Source organism: Glycine max, chromosome 4 (genome assembly GCF_000004515.6).
Source record: "Glycine max cultivar Williams 82 chromosome 4, Glycine_max_v4.0, whole genome shotgun sequence".
Lineage (NCBI taxonomy): Eukaryota > Viridiplantae > Streptophyta > Magnoliopsida > Fabales > Fabaceae > Glycine > Glycine max.
In genome coordinates, this window is record NC_016091.4 from 12,256,794 (window position 1) to 12,279,666 (window position 22,873).

General features: G+C 35.1%; 1 non-coding gene and 1 pseudogene across 1 annotated transcript; both read right to left on the bottom strand.

The window, feature by feature from the left end:
- Positions 1 to 592: 592 nt before the first annotated feature.
- LOC100783505 (V-type proton ATPase subunit C-like) lies at positions 593 to 22,787 on the bottom strand (annotated as a pseudogene).
- LOC113001536 (small nucleolar RNA R71) lies at positions 6,970 to 7,076 on the bottom strand. Its single transcript, XR_003266930.1, has one exon. It is a non-coding gene; the product is annotated as a small nucleolar RNA R71 (small nucleolar RNA).
- Positions 22,788 to 22,873: the final 86 nt, after the last annotated feature.

A 22,873-nucleotide genomic window follows, 5' to 3' on the forward strand; every position in this document is an offset into this window, starting at 1 on the left:
TTTCTCTTGAATCTTTCTCTTGATTCTTGAAATGTTCTTGACTCAATCTTGAAATCATTCTCTTAGGCTTTTTGTCATCATCTTTGTTATCATCAAAACACCTTGAATCAATCTTGATTCATCATCATGAAGCAATGAAGTTTGCGTCTACAATCTCCCCCTTTTTGATGATGACAACCCTGAAATCAAGAAACTCATACACACACTTTTTCCTAGTCGATCACTCACTTAAATTCTCCCCCTTTGTTTTTGAGTTTATGCTTCACTTGAAATTAAGTTGATTACTTATGTGAGTTCTTGATTTAATTCATATTTCTCTCCCCCTTTGGCATCAACAAAAAGCCAAAGTGCGTAACAAGTATAAGACAAACATATACTATTAATCATTCACAAGACATACATTGAAGAATATAAACCAATCATGAAGCAAGAAACATGAATAGATATATAAAAACCACATAGTCATATAACATAATTCATAATTGTTCAATCAAACCATGCAAATAAAGAAATACTAACTTATCCAAATGTCATAATATAGCCAAATACACGGCTAGAAAACAAAGTACTAGTAAAATTAAATAATAGAAAACTAAGATGATGGTGGCGGCGGCGGTGGTAGATCAAAGCTTGTACGAATATAAGAAACATCTTCTTCGACCTTGGTGATTCTTGACACCATCTCATTGAAGCGCATGTCCACTTGTAACTCCAAAGTATCAAACTTTTCACCAACAAAGGTTTGAAGACCATCGAACCCATCCAAAATCTTTTGAAGAAGAGAGGAATCTTCTCCACCTTGTCCTTCTTCATCAACAGGTCGAGCACCCTTTTTCACCCAAGAGCCATCATGCTCTTTTTGATAACCAAAGGATGCAATGACAGCAACACCTATTAGAAAGGATCTCTTGATTGGAACATAAGGTTCAGAATCAAGAGGGACGTTAAAGTGTTGAAGGAAGAGGGTGACTAGATGTGGATATGACAATGGAGCATTTAATCGCAATGCCTTATGCATGCGATATCGGACTAAGTGTGCCTAATCAATTTGTCGGCCTTTATGAAAAGCCCACATAACAATAAGATCTTCTTCAGAAACCTGTGCAAGGTTTGAAGATCTTGGAAGCAAGATACGAACAATAAGGTAATGAAAGATGCGGCTCTCAAAAGCCAATGAACCGGCAAGAAGCCTTCTGGTCATATCCGCTTGGTTGGTGCAAACCAACCGGCGGGCATCATGCACAGAAAATTCATATTTCCAATCATCAATCAGTGTACCTTGAAATGGTACACCTTCACTGGATAATTGGGTTAACTCATAGAATAGAGATTGGTCAATGACCATTTTAATCCCATAAACTTCAAAAATTAAAGTGCCTTCTTGGGTTTCAAAGTTTGAATAGAAGGCTTTGACTAACTCAGAGTAAACAGGAAATTTTAAAAACATGAAAGGAATAAGATTGGAGTTTTCAAATGCCTGAATGCATTCAAAACTCTCATTTGAAAAGAAATCCATATCAATGAATTTTGGATCAACAATAGAATGAGAAGAAAAGAGATTTGTGTACCGTATCCGCTGTTCTTCGGATGAAACAATGAGGCAGAGGGAATAGAGGAAGGAATCGACGTTTCCTGAGTCTCGGAATGCCGTTGACTCTGACTTGAAGAACCCTTTCGCTTCTTTGATGGTTCCACCATTAGAAGAGATTTTTTGAAATTTCAATCGGTTCAAATGAAAGAGAATGAAAAAAGATGAAGTTTGGGCTTTGTGGGAAGTGATTTGGACAAGAAATGAGTGAGATATGGCAGAAGAGAAAATTGGGAACGAGGGTTTTTGAAAATAAGAGAGGTTGCAGATTTCTGATTTTGAAATTTGTATATATAGGTGTAGAGACGCGTGGTAATCGATTACACTAATATGGTAATCGATTACCAATGAGCATATTAGCTAAAAATAACTGCCTGTAATCGGTTACACTAATATGGTAATCGATTACCAGAGAGCTTTTTAGCCAAAAAATAAAAGCTGATTGATTTTTAAAGAAAAATATGAATGAGTATCAAAATACTTTCTTAATGAAAATATATATATTTTTTTAAATATATTTTATGAATGAATCTTAATCAAGTAATACATATTCAAAATCATGCATAATTAAAAAATCTTGTAGACATGAAATTATATCAAAAATAATCAACACAAGTATTGAAGAATAATAATCATAGACATTATCAAAATACTTAAAAGTAGTCTTCATGCTTTGAGAAAGAAAAAAATAACTCAATCAAGAAAATTTAACCACATACTCACAATTTCAATCAATCAAAGATAAAAAAAAAATTGTTAGTCATCATAATCAAATTAATTGAAAGAGAAATGTCAATCAAAATAAAATTTCAAAAGAGAATGGTTTTGATGTTACCTTTTTCATGATTAAAGGTGTCTAGATCTTTGAAGATGGAAGTCATACTTTTGCTTTTTGTTTAAACTTCTTGAGAGAAGTTCTCATCACTCTCATAATCCTTGGTTAGAAGATTGATCTCCTTTTCTGAACCATCGGATGAATCATTGTCGTCCCATGCAATGTAGGCCTTCTTGGTTCTTCTTTCATCATACCTTTTCTTATCACTTTTCTCAGGCCATTCTTCATTTGAAGGACAATTAGCTTTGATGTGACCAAGTTGGTTGCATTTGTAACATCTAAGAACTTGAGAGTCTTCTTGTGATCTTCTTCCATTGATAAAGTTCTGACGCCTCTCTATTCTTCTTCTCTTGACAAATTTCTAGAACTTCTTCACAAAGAGTGAGAAGTCTTCTTCATCATCTGAATCTTCTTCTTCATTTTCTTCTTGTATTGAGGATGAGGCTTTAAGTGCTATACTCCTCTTCTTTTTGTCGGTTTCTTCATTTTGATTAAGATGTTGGAGTTCCATTTCATGTTCCTGCAATTTTCCAAACAAAGTAGCAAGAGACATAGAAGAGAGATCTTTACTTTCAGAAATAGCAGTTACCTTGGGCTGCCATTCCCTACTTAAGCATCTTAAAACTTTATTAATTAAATCTTCATTAGGGAAGATTTTTCCTAAAAAGGCAAGATGGTTAACTATATGTGTAAATCTTTTCTGCATGCTATGGATGTTTTCATTGGGGTTCATCCTAAACAATTCATACTCGTGTAAGGGTATTGACTCTAGATCTTTTTACATCAGTGGTTCCTTCATGTGTAAGTTGGAGAGTATCCCACATCTCCTTGGCATTTATGCAATTTGACACTCTAAAATACTCATCTATTCCTAGGGCTGAAGTAATAATGTTTTTGGCTTTAAGATCATATTGGATTCTTCTTCTATCTTCTTCTGTCCACTTATCTCTAGGTTTTTGTGTTGTGGTGCTTGTGCTTACATCTACTACAGTGGGTATGTATGGTCCTATTTCTATTGCTTCCCAAATGTTTAAATCTATGGCTTTAATGAAAATCTGCATACGGGTTTTCCAATATTGGTAACCCTCACCATTGAAAATGGGTGGTCTATGAATGGAATTTCCTTCAGGAAACAAAGGATTTGAATAGGCCATGAATCTTGAAGTTGTTAAACTTTCTACAAGAAACCTGCTCTGATACCACTTGTTGGATCAAGTGGCCTCAGAATAATTAAGAAGGGGGGGTTGAATTAATTATTACTGAACCTTTACTAATTAAAAATCTACCTTTCTTAATATTACCAAAAGTAAAAACAATAAATAAAGTGCACAACGGAAATTAAAAGAGTAGGGAAGAAGAAGACCAACACACAAGAGTTTTATACTAGTTCGGCAACAACTCGCGCCTACATCCAGTCCCCAAGCGACCTGCGGTCCTTGAGATTTCTTTTCAACCTTGTAAAAATCCTTTTACAAGCAAAGATCCACAAGGGATGTACCCTCCCCTGTTCTCTTTGAACAACCTAGTGGATGTATCCTCCACTAGAACTGATCCAAAAGAGATGTACCTTCTCTTGTTCTTAGTCACAACAACCCAAGTAGATGTACCCTCTACTTGTACCACAAAAGATGTACCCTGCAATGTGTTAAGACAAAGTTCTCAGGTGGTTAGTCCTTCGAAACTTTGTGAATGGGGAAACAAAAGAATTTTCAGGCGGTTAGTCCTTTGAAATCTTTTGTTTATGGGAAAGGGAAGAATCAAAAGAATTCTCAGACTGTGTCGTTTTGAATTCTTTGACAAGGGAGAAGGGAGACACAAAAGAATTCAGGAGGTTAGTCCTTCGTTCTTTTGGAAAAGGGAGAAGAGAGACACAAAAAGAATTCAGGCGGTTAGTCATTGGCGAATTCTTTTTGGCAAAGGGAGAAGGGAATGAAAAAGATGAATATCACAAGTTTTTGATCAAAGAACTTTTCTTGAAAGAAAAAATTTTTGAACAAAAACTTTTAGAAAGATGAAGAGAAATGAAACCAGAAAGTTCTATTGAAAGAAATGAAAGAAGATGTTGAAAGATAGATTGAAAGATAGAATGATTGAAAGAAATGATGGATCTGAATAATTAATTTTTCATGCCAAGGTCACATATTTATAGTTTCTTGATGACTTCAAGTCAAAACTTGTAACTCTTGGCAATTCCTTTAAAATTAATTATTTAAAAAGTTATGACTTTTGAAAGAATCTTCAAAAACAAGTCACTTGAAGAAATGTGACTTTTGGAAATGAATTTTTCAAAAACAGTCACTGGTAAACGATTACCATAAAGGTGTAATCGATTACACATCAACATATGTGACTCTTCATTTTGAATTTTGAAAATCTTAACGTTTTAAAACCACTGGTAATCGATTACTACAATCTGGTAATCGATTACCAGAGAGTAAAACTCTTTGGTAATGATTTTGTGAAAACTTCTTGTGCTACTCAATGTTTTGAAAAACTTTTTAATACTTATCTTGATTAAGTCTTCTCTTGATTTTTGAATCTTTGAGTCTTGAATCTTGATCTTGATTATTCTTGAATCTTGAATCTTCTTGATGAAACTTTCTCTTGAATCTTTCTCTTGATTCTTGAAATGTTCTCTACTCAATCTTGAAATAATTCTCTTAGGCTTTTTGTCATCATCTTTGTTATCTGCAAAACACCTTGAATCAATCTTAATTCATCATCATGAAGCAATGAAGTTTGCTTCTACAGGCTAAGTCTCCAACGTTGTTTTCTCTTGAGGATCAAGCACAGTTCTCTTTGAGGTTCTATTATTACTATTAAATTCTGATCAGTTTTTCCTCTTTACTAAATACTCTGTATTTGTTGCTATTAATTCATGCATGCTTAGTGCTTGATTAATTGTCTACTGCGCTTAATTATGATATTTTCTAATTCACATCTATTCGCTGTTTAATTTACAAAAGCAAACAACCCCCCCAATTCGTTACTATTTTCCTACTATCTATTATGAACATTTGGTTTATCATTGCTTGTTGGGAAACGACCTAGGATCACTTCCTAGTTATTGCATTTTAATGTTTATTTGATTCGGTACAGCCTCAATCAAATTTGGTGCCGTTGCCGGGGAGCAGTGTCCAAAGGTTCATAATAGCTAGTGATTCGTGATTCGTGTTTTATGTTTAGTTGTTTTACGCTTTCGTATGTTGTGTTAGTGTTGTGTTAGTCTTGCTTAGTGTCTTGTTATTTTGTTTAGTGTGGTGTTTTGTTTTAGTTTTTTTGTTCAGCACTTCCCTTGTTTCAGTTTTTGCGTTTTGCTATGAATAGTGCTTTGCGACGGATTTAGTGACCACTTTTGCTGATCTAGAAAATAGAGTAGTAGTGCAAATCCCTTAGCAACTAAATTAGCGACTACTGCTGACAATTTAATTGGCGATTTTTGTTTTGATAGTTAGGGTTGTTATTTTTGGCTGAATTTTGGTGTGGTAGGTTCTTTTGACTCATATTTTGTGTGAAAAATACCAGGAACACTTCTTGTGGCCAGATTTGAGAGATTCAAAAAAATTTGAGAACTTGTGTTTACCAAAACTTCAAACGAGCATAACTTTTGCTCCAGGTATTAGAATGACTATTATTATATATGTATTTGGGGTAGAAAAAAATTTCCCATATTTTGGAAGCTTGCCAAAGGCTGGCTGAGGTCTCTAGCTAGCCAAAATCGCCCGTTTACTAGTTGTTTTTTTCAAGTTTTATTGTTTTATTTTTCTAAACTGTCCTTAGGTAGTTTCCATAGTTAGACTTTGAATTTTTGCCTGAAAATTTTTGTGCCATCTTTTCATGAATTTAGGGTGTTGTGCACAAAATTTCAAGTCATTTAGATATCATTTGAGGGTAGCTGTAGTTCAAACCTACATTGTTACTTGCATAAGAAGGCAACTGGTTGTGCATGCTTAATGTAGTGTATGACTAGAGGTAATCCATCTGACTTACAACCCTTTGATCATGAGATAGATAGGACATTTCATAGATTATTTAAGCATCATTTTATACCTTTTGAGCATTCTGAGCATTTTGTTAGTGGTGATTCTATGCATTCTGTTATTGGTGATTTTGAACATCCTGATTTTGAGCATTATAATTTTGAACATTCTGATTTTAAACATTCTGAGAACATGACACAACCTCCACCCCGTGAGAGGACTCTAAGGGAAATGGCTGCACCTGATTTCACCTACGAAAGCTTGTGCATCCAATACCCTGATGAGGATGTCCCATATGTTCTTAAAACTGGACTGATTTGCTTCCAAAGTTTCATGGCCTTGCAGGTGAAGACCCGCACAAACATCTAAAAGAATTCCATATTGTCTGCTCCACCATGAAACCCCCAGATGTCCAGGAGGATCACATATTTCTGAAAGCTTTTCCTCATTCTTTAGAGTGAGTGGCAAAGGACTGGCTATATTACCTTGCTCCAAGGTCCATCACGAGCTGGGATGACCTCAAGAGAGTATTCTTAGAAAAAAATTTCCCTGCTTCCAGGACCACGACCATCAGAAAGGATATTTCAGGCATTAGGCAACTCAGTGGAGAGAGCATATATGAATACTAGGAGAGATTTAAAAAACTATGTGCCAGTTGCCCTCACCACCAGATTTCTGAGCAGCTTCTTTTCCAATATTTTTATGAAGGACTCAGTAACATGGAGAGAAGTATGATAGATGCTGCCAGTGGTGGAGCCCTTGGAGACATGACCCCTCCTGAAGCCAGAAATTTTATTGAGAAGATGGCTTCAAACTCCCAGCAATTTAGTGCCAGAAATGATGCTATTGTCATTAGAGGAGTGCATGAAGTAGCCACGAATTCATCTTCATCAGCTGAGACTAAGAAGCTTGAAGGTAAACTAGATGCCTTGGTTAACCTGGTAACCTAGCTGGCCTTGAATAAAAAATCTGCACCTGTTGCCACACTCTGTGGTTTATGCTCCTCTGCCGACCACCACACAGACCTTTGCCCTTATGTGCAACAATCTGAAGCAATTGAACAGCCTGAAGCTTATGCTGCAAACATCTACAATAGACCTCCTCAACCACAGCAGCAAAATCAGCCACAACAGAACAATTATGACCTCTCCAGCAACAGGTACAATCCCGGGTGGAAGAATCATCCCAACCTTAGATGGTCGAGTCCTCCACAACAGCAGCAACAACAACAACCTTATTTTTAGAATGCTGTTGGCCCAAGCAGACCATACGTTGCTCCACCAATCCAGCAGTAACAACAACAATAGCAACCGCAATAGCCCCAGAAACAGCAAACAGTTGAGGCTCCTCCGCAACCTTCCCTTGAAGAACTTGTGAGGAAAATGACTATGCAAAACATGCAGTTTCAACAAGAGACCAGAGCCTCCATTCAGATCTTAACTAATCAGATGGGACAATTGGCTACATAGTTAAATCAACAACAGTCCCAGAATTTTGACAGATTACCTTCTCAATCTGTCCAGAATCCCAAAAATGTGAGTGCCATTACATTGAGATCGGGAAAGCAATGTCAAGGACCTTAACCAGCAACATCTTCCTCATCCGCAAATGAACCTGCCCAACTTCACTCTACTCCAAAAAAAGATGATGACAAAAATTTAAAGAGTAAGTTACATAACAATTTCTATGCAGGTGAATCTTCCACTGGTAATTCTGATTTACAGAAGCAGCATATCCCTCTTCCATTCCCTCCAAGAGCAATTTCCAACAAAAAAAAGGAAGAGGCAGAGAAGGAGATCTTGGAAACATTTAGAAAAGTAGAGGTAAACATACCTCTATTGGATGCAATAAAGCAAATTCCAAGATATGCTAAATTCTTGAAGGAGCTGTGCACTAATAAGCGGAAGCTTAAAGGAAGTGAAAGAATTAGTATGGGCAAAAATGTCTCTGCATTGATTAGTAAATCTGTTCCCCAAATCCCTGAAAAATGTAAAGATCCAGGTACATTCAGCATACCTTGTATTATAGGGAACAATAAGTTTGACAATGTCATGCTAGATTTAGGAGCTTTTGTTAGTGTTATGCCTGTGTCTATTTTTAATTCTCTATCTCTTGGTCCTTTGCAGTCAACTGATGTGGTAATTCATTTAGCTAATATAAGTGTTGCCTATCCTGTTGGTTTCATAGAGGATGTCTTAGTTAGAGTTGGTGAACTGATTTTCCCTGTTGATTTTTATATTTTGAATATGGAGGATGAATTTTCTAAAGGATCGGTTCTCATCATTCTAGGCAGACCTTTTATGAAAACTACTAGAACTAAGATAGATGTATATGCAGGCACACTATCTATGGAGTTTGGTGATATAACTGTTCATTTTAATATTCTTGATGCTATGAAACACCCATCTGAAGATCTTTCTGTATTTCGTGCTGCAATAATTGACCATGCTGTTGATGAATACATGACTGATCTTCATTCTAATCTGCATGCCTATCACTCTTCATGCATTGAATTTGAATTTGTACTTGATCATATGTTTGAATTTGATGCTGAGAGTGAATCTGAATTTGATATTGATTACATGTCTGGTGATGTTTTACCTCTTGAGATTGATTTTATAGAGTCAGATAGAACTAACCATGTTTCAGGAAGTACACATACCTCTAACTTTCTTTATGAGGCACGGGCTGAGAAACCATCTCTTTCTACCACTACCCAGTCGCCCACACCAGAATTGAAGCCTCTGCCATCAAATTTAAAATATGCTTACTTGGATGATAACAAAAGTTTTCCAGTAATTATATTTGCCTCCCTTGCTGATGAGCAAGAGGAGAAGCTGTTATCTGTTCTTAAGAAGCATAAGAAGGCTATAGGCTGGACCCTGGCGGACATTCCTGGTATTAGCCCATCCACATGTATGCATCGAATAAATTTAGAAGATGGGGCTAAACCAGTAAGATAGCCACATAGAAGACTCAACCCGGTGATTCTTGATGTAGTGAAGAAGGAGGTAACCAAGCTTTTGCAAGCTGGAATCATTTATCCTATCTCCGACAGCCAATGGGTGAGTCCCGTCCAGGTAGTCCCGAAGAAAACCGGCCTCACCGTGATAAAAAATGAGAAGGAGGAGTTGATTCCTACTCGGGTGCAGAACAGTTGGAGAGTCTGCATCGACTATAAGAGGCTGAACCAGGTTACCAAAAAGGACCATTTTCCCCTGCCATTCATTGACCAGATGCTTGAACGCCTGGCAGGTAAATCTCACTACTATTTCCTTGATGGTTTTTCTAGTTATATGCAAATCACTGTTGCTCTTGAGGATTAGGAAAATACCACATTCACCTGCCCCTTCGACACTTTTGCCTATAGGAGGATGCCTTTCGGCCTGTGCAATGCCCCTGGTACCTTCCAGCGGTGCATGATCAGTATTTTTAGTGATTTTTTAGAAAATTGCATAGAGGTGTTTATGGATGATTTCACTGTATATGGATCCTCTTTTGATGTTTGTTTGGATAGTCTGGAAAAGGTTTTGAATAAATGCATTGAAACTAACCTTGTTCTAAATTTTGAAAAATGTCATTTTATGGTTGAGCAAGGTATAGTTTTAGGCCACATTATTTCCAATAAGGGCATTGAAGTAGATCTTGCAAAAATTTATGTTATTTCACAATTGCCTTACCCCTCTTGCGTGCGAGAGGTGCGATCTTTTCTTGGTCATGCTGGATTCTACAGGCGCTTTATAAGAGATTTTAGCAAAGTAGCCCTTCCACTATCCAATTTGTTGCAAAAGGAGGTGGAGTTTGACTTTAATGATAAATGCAAAAAGGCTTTTGATTGCCTCAAAAGAGCACTGACTACCACCCCCATCATCCAGGCACCCGACTGGATAACCCCTTTTGAGCTTATGTGTGATGCATCAATATTGCATTGGGAGCTGTCCTTGCTCAGAAAATTGATAAATTGCCTAGGGTGATATATTGTGCTTCTAGGACTTTAATTATACTACTACTGAGAAAGAGCTACTAGCCATAGTTTTTGCTCTTGAAAAATTTCGTTCTTATTTGCTTGGTACTCGCATTATTGTTTATACTGACCATGCAGCTTTAAAGTACTTGTTGAAGAAGGCCAATTCAAAGCCTAGGTTGATCCGATGGATGCTCTGGCTCTAAGAGTTTGACTTGGAGATCCGTGATAGGAGCGGAGCACAAAATTTAGTTGCTGATCATTTGAGTCGGATCGAACATGTGTCTGATGAGGACTCACCCATTCGAGATGATTTCCCGGATGATTATTTATATATATTGTATAGTATTTTTGATTCTCTTTCTACTCCCTGGTTTGCTAACATTGTCAATTATTTAGTTGCTTTTGTTTTTCCTCCCTTAGCATCTAAGGCTCAAAAAGATAAAATTAAAAGTGATGCTAAGCATTTTATTTGGGATGACCCCTACTTGTGGAAATTGTGCAGTGATCAGGTCATTAGACGATGCATCCCAGATCATGAGACTGACTCAGTCCTGCAGTTCTGCCATTCTTCCGCACCGAGAGGTCATCTGGGTGTTCAAAGGACAGCTCGCAAAGTGCTTGACTGTGGCTTTTATTGGCCCACCATCTTTAAAGATGCATGGAAGATTTGTAGCACTTGTGAGCAGTGTCAGAGAGCATGAAGTGCACTTATATGGGGACAACAAATGCCTCAGCAACCTATGCTATTCTATGAGGTGTTTGATGTCTGCGGCATAGATTTCATGGGCCATTTTCCTGTCTCTTTTGGTTATGTTTACATTCTCCTTGTAGTTGATTATGTTTCAAAATGGGTGGAAGCCAAGCCCACTAGAACTAATGATGCTAAGGTTGTTGCAGATTTTGTCAGATTTAATCTGTTTTGTAGGTTTGGAGTACCTAAAGCAATCGTTAGTGATCAAGGAACCCATTTTTGCAACAAATCAATGCATGCCTTGCTTAAAAAGTATGAGATTGTACACAGGGTATCCACACCATACCACCCCCAAACCAATGGACAGGCAGAAATTTCTAACAGGGAGATCAAGAGAATTTTAGAGAAGATTGTGCAGCCAAGCAGGAAAGATTGGAGTACCTGGCTTGATGATGCTCTTTGGGCACATCGGACTGCCTACAAAGCACCCATAGGAATGTCTCCTTATCGGGTTGTCTTAGGAAAGGCATGTCATCTTCCAGTGGAGATTGAGCACAAAGCATACTGGGCAGTGAAGACCTGCAACTTCTCTATGGATCTAGCTGGTGAAGAAAGAAAGTTGCAACTGAGTGAGTTAGATGAGATTCGCCTAGAAGCGTATGAGAATGCCAAGTTCTACAAAGAAAAGACCAAGAAGTTCCATGATAGCATGATAATTAAGAAGGACTTCATGGTTGGGCAAAAAGTGTTATTGTATAATTCTAGGCTTGGACTCATGAGTGGTAAGTTGAGGTCTAAGTGGATTGGTCCTTTTGTTGTTACTAATGTTTTTCCTTATGGTACAGTTGAGATCAAAAGCGACTCCACAAACAAGAGCTTCAAGGTCAATGGACACCGACTTAAGCCATTTCTCACAAATCCTTCTTTAGTGGACATAGTGGTGGAAGAGACTTCTTTACTCCACCCTACTCTTCCCCCACCATGACTTAGGGAGTTCTTCTTTTCCTATCTCCTCCTTTACTTTTATTACATTTTTCAGATTCTATTTGATGGTTTAATTGCCTTTAATCTTTTAATTGTGCTACATTGAGGACAATGTGTTGTTTAAGTATGGGGGGGGGGGGAGTGTTCTTTGGTTTTGGTTTTGCTAGTTTTGTTGGATTTGTTAATTTTGTTAGTTTTTTTGGGTTTCTAGTTTAATATTTTAGGTCAATTCTGTTTGCATGTACAACTTTGCGTGTTTTTCTTTGAATTATAGGATATGTTCAAGTAATGGGTAATTGTTTTGAAAATAAAGTCTCTTGACATTTTGTGATTTGAAATCCTTGTTTTTCCTCTACATGTCATGATAGTTTTGAAAGCTCAATTTGAAAGTGATAAGTTTACCTTTGTGAGAATTTGAGCCATCCATCATCATAATCATTTGGTGTGTTTTGCCCCATTGATTGCTTGCACAATAGCCTTGGCTTGATTCTTGTTGATGCTTCCTAATTCACATGCATATTTGGAAATGATTTAGGCAATTTTGTTCTTATAAGCCTCTAGCCAAATGGACTTACCTTGAATTAATTCCTTTGATAACCCCTTTGAGCCTATGTTCCCCTTTCTTTGTTTTGAAGCTCATTACAAGCCTTAAGTGAAAAACCATGATCTCACCTTAACCTTAAGGAATTTTGGAGCTTTGGAATTGTTTTGGGAATAAGTGTGGGGGGTTTTGTAGGATAACATGTTTTGTTGGCTATGCTTCATGATGTATTTTTGGGCCATACTGATGTACATTGTATATGGGTTAAATGTTGGACATGCTGCTGAATGATATGCTAGTTCTCAAATGTTACTGTTAAAAAAAAAAGCAATAAAGTTGAGTGAATAAGATCTTAAATGAAAAAAGAATGACAAGACTCTTGGCTCTACTCTTTGCGTTTAAAATTTTATCTTTAGGTTTTCTTATTTTTTTTCTTAATATGCACTTATTCCCCATTGCTCCTCTATTCCTTTGGGATTTAGCTACTTATTCCATATTTTTTCCTACCTTGACCTTGGCCCCATTACAACCTTAAAAGACCTTTTGATCCTCATGTGCTTGTGTTTATGGGTTGATTGTCAATTTTAGAATCTTGCCAAGTTTATGTGGTGTTGGTTTTCATGGGTGCTTTAAGGGTAAATAGTAGCCTAGACACTTGAGAGATAGAGTGTATATCTTGTGAGGCTTTATCACTTTTCATTCTTGAGCTGATTAGCTATTTTGCCATGACTGGGTTGCTTGGATGATTTTCACGAATGTCTTGACTCTTTGAATCTCTTCATGTTTGATGTTACCTATTCCTTTCATTCCTTGATGTTCATTGAGAAATATGTAAATGTTTTTGTTTGTCTCTCTTTGATATCCTTGGATTTTGTTCTTTGTTTCATTTTGCCCAGGAGTGCAAAAGGCTAAGTATGGGGGGTTTTGATGTGCCATTATTTTCTCCTATTTCTTAACCCTTTTTGCACCATTTTAATTACTGATTAGTCTTAATTGTCAAATTAATTAGGCAGTTTTATTATTTGGGCTCATTCAGCTAATTTGATGTTTTTAATCTAATTTCAGGAATTAATGAAGCTTTGGGCTTGAATCCAGAATTGGACTTGGACTTGAAGAGGGCAGACTATTTTATTCTACCAAATTTTATCTTATCTAGACTTTATCTTATCTAGTTATTATTTAGATTTGATCTCATCTAGAAATTATTTCATCTAGATCTTATCTTATCTTATCTAGATTTTATTTTATTTATGGGCCTGGATTTAAAATAGATTTGTAAGCTTTGGGGCTGAAAACTATATAACAGCACCAAGGTTCTAGCTTCTCTCTCTCTTCTCCTCTCTCTCTTTTCCGTTTTAGTCACTTTTCATTTTAGCAATAAAATTTCGTTCTTCATTCTATAATTTCGTTCTCTATTGATTAATGGAAGACTAAATCTCCAGCGTTGTTTTCTCTTGAGGATCAAGCACAGTTCTCTTTGAGGTTCTATTATTACTATTAAATTTTGATCAGTTTTTCCTCTTCACTAATTACTCTGTAATTGTTGCTATTAATTCATGCATGCTTAGTGCTTGATTAATTGTCTACTGCGCTTAATTTACGTTCATGCTTAATGATCATTTATGATTAATTGGTGTATGTGTTGCTTAATCACATAATGAATGCCTTATGTTAAATTTCGCTTAGTAATTTAATTTAGGGTTGGATTAAGTGGTTGAACTGATAAAGGATAAACTCTCGTGACCTAGGATAAGAGACTTGCTTGTGAATCAAGGGGAAGCAACGTGTTTTAATTCTGATATTTTCTAATTCACATCTATTCGCTGTTTAATTTACCAAAGCAAACAACCCCCCCCCCCCAATTCGTTACTATTTCCTACTATCTGTTATGAACATTTGGTTTATCATTGCTCGTTGGGAAACGACCTAGGATCACTTCCTAGTTACTGCATTTTAATGTTTATTTGATTCGGGTATGGCCTCGATCACCTAGGTTAGTGGATCATTACTAAATTTAAGTGGATTGTAATTGCCTTTAATGAAGCATATGTAAAATTTGATGGTAAAACTTCTTTATAAGCTGAACCATTTTATCAATAAACACAAGTTGAGTTTTATTCAGAAAAATTAGAGCTTATCTCTTTTATCTTAGTGAGAGTGATTCTCCTAAGTTCTTGAGTGATTCAAGAACACCCTGGCTATATCAAAGGCCTTTCACATCCTTTGTGAGTTGCCCTCGCTGGAAAGAGTGACTCTTTCCTTCCACCATTTCATCTTCAACCTTGTTCTTTCAAACCACAATTCTAGAAAATCCAATTCTGCCCAGAATTATCTCGTGACCATAACTCTCGTTTTACTTGTTCAAATTAAGTGATTCTTGAGCCTAAATTGAAATTCAAAACAAGACCTTTCACCTCATTTGGAGCCTTGTAGCTTGAGTGATAACCATTTCTATATTTCTATTCAGCCACCACTTAACCTACATTTTTAACATCCCATTCATCCGTTTTATGCCAAGATTCACCTTATTAAGTCCCAGGAAATTAGCCATTGCCCAACTCTTGAATCTTGCCAATTTCCTATCCTTTTCTTAATCAATTTTCTGATTTTTCCAACAAGGTTTAATCCTAGACGATCCTAAGTCAACCCTTGTGCAATGAGGGTTCATATCACCTTTTACCAGCTATCGTTAATTGTCTTTCGTTAAATGATAGCGTGCCTTGTCACGAACACCTCATTACCACATCATCACCTTTAATGATGTAACAATGACGTATCAATGACAAGGCGTAATGACATTACACTCTATTTGTCACGTCATCATTTAACGGAAGACGACTAACAACATATAGTAACATGAAAATAATTTTATTTTCAAGTAGTTATTTGACAAAAAATGAATTTTTAGGTAATAATCACGAAACGATTTACTTTCCATGTATTATAAACTTAATTAAGTCAATTTGGAAAACAATTTTTTAGTTAACAAATGATAAGGACGAGTTTTATCAAAATAAATAATTTAATTTCAGATAAAATGATAAATTTATTATTTTATTGAAAGAAAATAAAAATGATAATCATAAATTTAAGTTATGTTTAAAAACAAATCTTACAAGTCAATAAGAAAAAATTATTTCTCAAACACTTTTATTTGATCAAATATTTATAAACTTGTAAAAATAACTAAAAATTAATTAAAATAACTTGATGAACATATATGTAATTTACTTTATCCTATTTATTTGTTTAAGATAATTTCTCATTTAAAATAAGAATATACATTAAATTAATAAGATTTTTTATTGGTAGAAATAAAAAAAAATACTTTTTGAAATTTATAATAACTCGCCTATTAACTTATCATGTTTAATCAACTGAACTAGATTAATAAGATAGTATTAAAGGTAAAATTAAATAGTCAAGATACGTATATTTAACATATGAACAAAGTCAAAAGAGAATCCAGAGAATACTAAAGAAAAGAGTGAAGGAAGACATAACATGATACATGTGTTCATTGATCATAAATCGCAAATCACCAATTATATATTGTTTCAATAAGTTTTTTATACCTAGAAAATAGACAATTTTTAGATTACTACCTAAAATTTCATTTTTTTAACCAAGTACCTGAAAAAAATTTCAATTTTATTTTACTACCTATCATTAGTAGTCTTCCATTAAACGATGATGTGACAGATGAAGTGTCACGTCATCACGTCTTGTCACATACATGTCATTGCCATGTCATTGAAGGTGATGATGAGACAATGAGATGTTTGTGACAAGGCATGATGACATGACACTTTGTCTGTCACGTCATGACTTAACGAAAGACGACTATCGACAGGTAATAAAATGGAACTGATTTTTTTTTTTCAGATACTTGAGTGAAAAAAAATGTTAGGTAATAATATGAAAACAAGCTATATTTCAGGTATGAAAAATTTAATAAAGGCATTCAAAAATGATCTTTGAACATCCATTAACCTACTTGACATGTTTAGTAAAAGAGAAAAAGTATATAATAGATGGGTTTGATAATTTTTTGGTGTACAATGGTGAAACTAAAAATCGAACCTAATTAAGTCCTCATTCATGTATTCCTACCGCAATCACCAGACCCGACATATATAGAAAAAATGATGAATATTTAGGGTGTTTGGAGATAGAATCCTTATTTTTAGACACCAAAAAAATAAAAACAATCTTTATGTCTCTTTTATCTATATTCATTCTTATCATATGATTCACTTTTCATATAAATCATTTATCTCTTTTTTCTTCTTAATTATTTCTATGGATCATAAACACCACACATATATTTATCCTTAGAGAAAATCACTACTCATCTAAATTACCCAACCAACAAAAGACCATAAGCACACTATTCAAACTTAACCCTCCCCAACTTGTATATAAAACAACATTAACACCAAATTCACTAGCAATGTTTCACCCACCCAACCAAAACCAACAAAAAAATGGAGAAAGACAATAGTGTTGTATCCAGCACCAGGCATAGGCCGCATTATATCCATCACTACTAGAAAAAACGCTTTTAACATCGATTATTTTGGACATTCAACATCGATTTTGAATCGATATTGAAACTACTGACGTTAAAAGTATCAACGTTAACATCAGTTATAAAAAACCGATGTTAAAATACACTATAGAACATCAATTTTTACAAAAAGCGATGTATAGTAAGAAATATATAAAAAAATGCAAAAAACAACGTCGATTTTAACCAAAACCAATGTTGTTTTGCTACTATACAACATCGGTTTTGACCAAAATTGATATTGTATGATGCATTACAACATCGATGTCAAAAGTGATGTTGTTTTTGTATTTTTTTTAATATGTTTGTTTCGTTAATTAACTCAAACCTACAAATTAAAAACAACACCAATTCAGGCAGTATTCAGGAAGTACAAATGTATACATATTTAAACATTTTGAACTTTACATAATTTTAAATTTATATCAAACCATGCTAATATATATATATATATATATATAATAAATGAAATCTGTTAAGTTTATACTATTATTGAATAAAATGTTAGTATAAAGCCCAAAAAAAGAAAAAATAGAAAGTTATAATAATATGCCTTTAAATATGTGTTCCTTCAAGAAAAAGGTGTGTGCTTATAATGGTGGGTAAGTCAACATGTCATATTGTCACTCATTTTGGTAGCAACAAAATTGGAAATCAACTAAATAATTATCTTTTTGGTGAAAATAATATAGTATAAATATGTTCCTTGGCCCCGTTTGAACGTAAGATTGAGAATCTAGCTAGCAAGGTAGTAGAAAGTAGGAGTGTCAAACCGGGTCAAGCCCGGCGGGCTGGCCCATCCCGTTCTCCAAAAAAGTTGGGCTAGGCTGGGCTAGAATTTGACACCCATAAATCGTTTAGGCCCGCCCCGTTTAGCCTGCAAGCTCGGCGGGGCAGCCCGCGGGCGGGACAATTATTGGATAATTATTTTGTATTGTGGACTTTTAGTTTATCTTTATGATTTATAAATTAGAATAATTTAGTTTAAGTTTGTATATATAAATATTTTTTTAATCTGTGTAAAAACCTTAAATACTAGAAGTTTTGAAATAGAGGGATTAGAGGCACACAAGGTGATAAGGTCATCTAGATTCTAGATATTGAAGTTTGTGATAGATTTTATTCTTTTATTGCTTACTACTAGTATATTATTATTTTTAGTTATAAAAAAAATATAAAGAGACAAGATTTAGATTCAAAATTGATGTTACCAACAACGATAAAGGACAATGCTAAATTGATGTTAACAACAATGATAAAGGACAAACAAAATCTGGAAAAAAAATAAATATATAAATTGGCGGGCTGACGGGTGGCTTGCGGGCCAAGTGGGCTAGCTTGAAAAGGGTCGGGCTAGGAAAGGTAGCCCGTTTTGCTTAGCGGGGTGGGTCGGGCTGGCCAGTTTATGGTGGGCCAAAACGGGCCGGACCGGTCCATATTGACAACCCTAGTAGAAAGTCAAAGAGTGTGAATTCCATTAAGAATATCAGAATAAGAGAGATAGAGATGAGCATCTACAATTAACGGACTCTAAATCATTTTTCACAACAAAAATGTAAATATGAATCAAAATTAACAGAATCTAAATCAAATCTCAGTCAAGAAGAATTATTCCCTACTTTGTTGAGGTCAGACCTATGTAACTACCATCTAAAAGGAACTGCAATTTATAGTGTAATTGACTCCCACATTAGAGTAAGATAATCTAAATAAGAGTAATATAAAGTAAAAGTATAAGAAAAATTAGGAAATATTGAGGTCAAATGTGTGAATGTATGAATACATGATTTTGATGATGTCAAAGAATAATAAAACAAGGTTGCTTTCAAGATCACTTCAACAAGCATTCAAAGGTTAAACATTGCTTCAAGATTAAGACAAGGTTGCTTCAACAAACAAGCATTGCTTCAAGATTCATTCAAGATCATCTTTTGCCTCAAAACACATTGTTTCCAACATGTCAAGGCTCTGGTAATCGATTATCAAGCAGTGTAATTGATTATCAGAAGACAAGTTTGCAAATCAGCTTCTTAAAAGGGTTTGAAATTTGAATTTTGAATATGTAATCGATTACCATTGATATGTAATCGATTACCGGCAATGGAACTCTTGAAATTCAATTTGAAAAGTCATGACCCTTCAAAATATAACTGTGTAATCGATTACCAGAAACCTGTAATCGATTACCAGTGAAGAATTTCAGAAAAAGCTTTTTGAAAAGACACATCTCTTCAAACCATTTTGAAAAGGCACGAAGGACCTATATATATATGTGTGTCTAACTTCAAAAAGTAAGAGAGAGATATTCTAAGAGAACTTCATTGTCAAATGCTCTCTCAACAACTCTTGGGCAAACACTTGCAAATCTATTGAGAGTTCATCCAGGAACATCAAATTGTATTATCCATTCTAAAGGAGAGAAATCTTTTTGTTCATCTCAGAAAGTAAGTTGTAATGAAGAGACTGGTTGTCTCTTGAATTGTGAGTTTCCTGAACATAAGGGAAAGGGATTCCTTGGGTGTTCAGAAGTTGTAAAAAGGTTTTTTTTACAAAGTTAGTGAAAATCTCAAGTGGGTTGCTTGAGAACTGGACATAGGCACGGGAAGTGGCCAAACTCATATAAATCAAGTTTGTATTTTTCTCTTCCCTTATCTCAGTTATTTTACTGCAGTTTACTTTGTTTTGCACATTTAAAAGGACATTGTTAAATTGATTGCTTCTTCTTCTTCTTCTTCTTCTTCTGCATTCTGAAGCCAATCATTTAAATAGGGGTTAAAGTTTGTTAGTGGAAAAAATTAGAAACTTAATTCACCCCCCGTCTTAAGTTATTGAGGCCACTTGTCCAACAAAATGTAACAATGAAAATGTAAAACATACAACCAAGAATATCTTGCTTCAATTTAAGTGCAGAAAAAGATGTCCTCCATCTTTTAATTGATTTGCATATATCATCCTTTAACGGTTTTGTAATATCCTGCAAGTGGCAATTAATATATTAAATAGTTCAAAGAAGCATAAAGTAGACGTATCAGATTGAGTAGACCTAAAAAAAACAATGACTACATAATTTTAGAATATTATGGAGCGAACAATTGGTGAAACTCCCCGGCATGAAAATACTGCTCAATTTATACTCAAATTCAAGCTATTGTGGAATGAATCTTATTAATAGTTGAGGCAGAGCAATAACTAATCATACAAATCTAGGTTGATCATTAAAAACAATACACCCAACTCCCTTAATTAGGGCATAGAGCAGACCTTGCAAAGATGGAAAATCCAATTTCACGGTAATATGTCCATTTTGTGTATTAGTGAAATAACATACTAGAGAAGACTCAAGATTAACTTATCTGTGAGGAACATTTGTACAACCTATTTACTCAAGGCTACAAGTTGATTAATACAAACCAAGAATCAAAATGAGGCTCAGTTTGTCTTTCAGGAACTCAAACACTTGGATGAAATTCAGAAATTAAAAAAAAATCCAGAATTAGATATATGAGTATCACTGCCAAAAAGTGTAGAAAAAGCAGTACAAGATTAACTATTGTAATCTCTCAAAATACACTTTGCTTATGACAAAGAAACAAGGCAGCATCACCAATTATAATTTCAGGGCCAAATTGGATAAATCACACTCCCCCTACCCTCTTGATAGAGATGTTTAAATCACATCTTCCTCCCCTTTATTTCAAAAGAATATAGCCCCTCCCCCAAGAGACTTACATGTTATATTTTAGTTCATTTTAAACATCTATAGACCCTAAACTAAATAAATAAGATATTTTACAAAAGCTACATAAAATCTGGCCTCAATCTGCTGGAGCTTGGCTTCAAAATGTTTTTCCCCATCCTCATCCTGTGACAAAACAAGTTCAATTTAGCAAGACATAGATATGTATTAAAGTGACATTTTGGTAAGCAGTTTAATTAAGTGCTTATTGAATAACTACTTATCATATAAGGACTTATAAGTTGTTTTTATAATCAAAGAGGAAATAAGGTGAAATTGTTTTCATAAGCTATCCTAGAGAGTTTTAATTGAAATAAACTGAAAACAACTTCAGAACGTATCATAAGCTATTTTTATACGCTTATGAACACATCACAGATTAAAAAACGTAACTCTTACCACATAGTTTGTCAATGTTTCATAGCCAAAGAGCCAATCTTTCTATGAATACTTGGGAACAATTGCAAGAAGGGTGGTTAAATTTTTTGAAGTTATAATATCCTCAGGTTTTACCAAGTTGGAAAGATCACAGACAGCTAAGCTAAAATACGCAAATAGGTCATTTAAGTCAGCTAAGAAATATGTATTATATTAAAAAGTCATGATTGTTCAATAAATAACATTCACACCTTCCAGTTTGCTTTCGGTTGATGGCATTAAGCTAACTGCAGATATTGTTATACTCGGAAACATGAACCTGACATAAAACACAAAGATTTAAGGGGAAAATAGAAAATTCAATTTACATTATGCAAAATGGGGATTCTGTATTTTCCTTTGTTCATCAACAAAGAACAATGTCATTCATTTTCATGATGGGCATTAGCAACAACTCTATTGAATTTATGCAAGTTTAGAATAGGCTCTGCTACCATGAAAGTAACTATTATTTAATCTTTGTCATTATAAGCTACATGGTCAGAGTGATAAAGCCATAAGAAAAGAAAACCTATTAAAGCTTCACCTATACTTGTTCATTTTCAACAAAATTAAAGTATTATCAATCTGTTACCTTCGGGTACCAATCAAGAAGAAAAGAAAAATCGAAATGCCCATAAAAAAGCAAGAACTTAGCATTCCTCTATTGTAAGCAAGACCATTAAATCACCACAGCATATACATCTCAGTAAAGAAATAGCTTATGCATTTGGCACTCACAAAAGCTAATCAAATTATGTCTAAGAAACATGAATAACCTTGAGATCATCCTCATTCTTTGCCACCTGACCGTGAATTCCATCGATGATCTCCTTCAATGGCAACATAGTCGGGTACCTAGTTTCATCCTAAATAAACTTGCATCCACCATAAAAGCACACTAAATCCTCATCACACAACACAACAACAAGATCACCAGATAGAAACATATCATATATTCGATAGTGATCGAATAGACCGCATTAAGTAAGAATCAACGGGGACTCCATCCACCATCAAACCACTGATCACCATGCCAGACACTCTCTAGCTCCTCAATCTGCCGCCTGATCATGTGCGACACTCCCTCCACAAAACAGATCAAGCATAATGAAATTGCAGCCACATTTATCCATAATTTTCCACAATATCAAGGATCGCAACGAAACCGCAAATCTAAATAGTCGAATGTTTTGGTGTGATTGGGAATTTGACGTACCTTGACGATATTGTTGCTGAGGGAAAGGAGGGAGTCTAGGGTTCTGACGCGGAGATTAGAGGGGAAATGAGAGGAAAAGTAAGAGGCGCATTGGTTGTTGCTTATAAAAAAATATGATGTGTAGATTGAGAGAAAGAATACTTACTCTGTAGAGAAGAGTGTCGAAGGAGTGTTCGGAGATTTGTTCCTGCAATTTGTTCCAGAGAGTGGATGCGGAATTTTGAATAGGGAGAGACACTACCCTATACCTCGTCACCATAACACTTGTGACTCCGAATGATCGATCACGAGGTGAACGTTGTGTAGACCTCGTCCATTTTGTGATTTATGAGGTACGGGAGATGG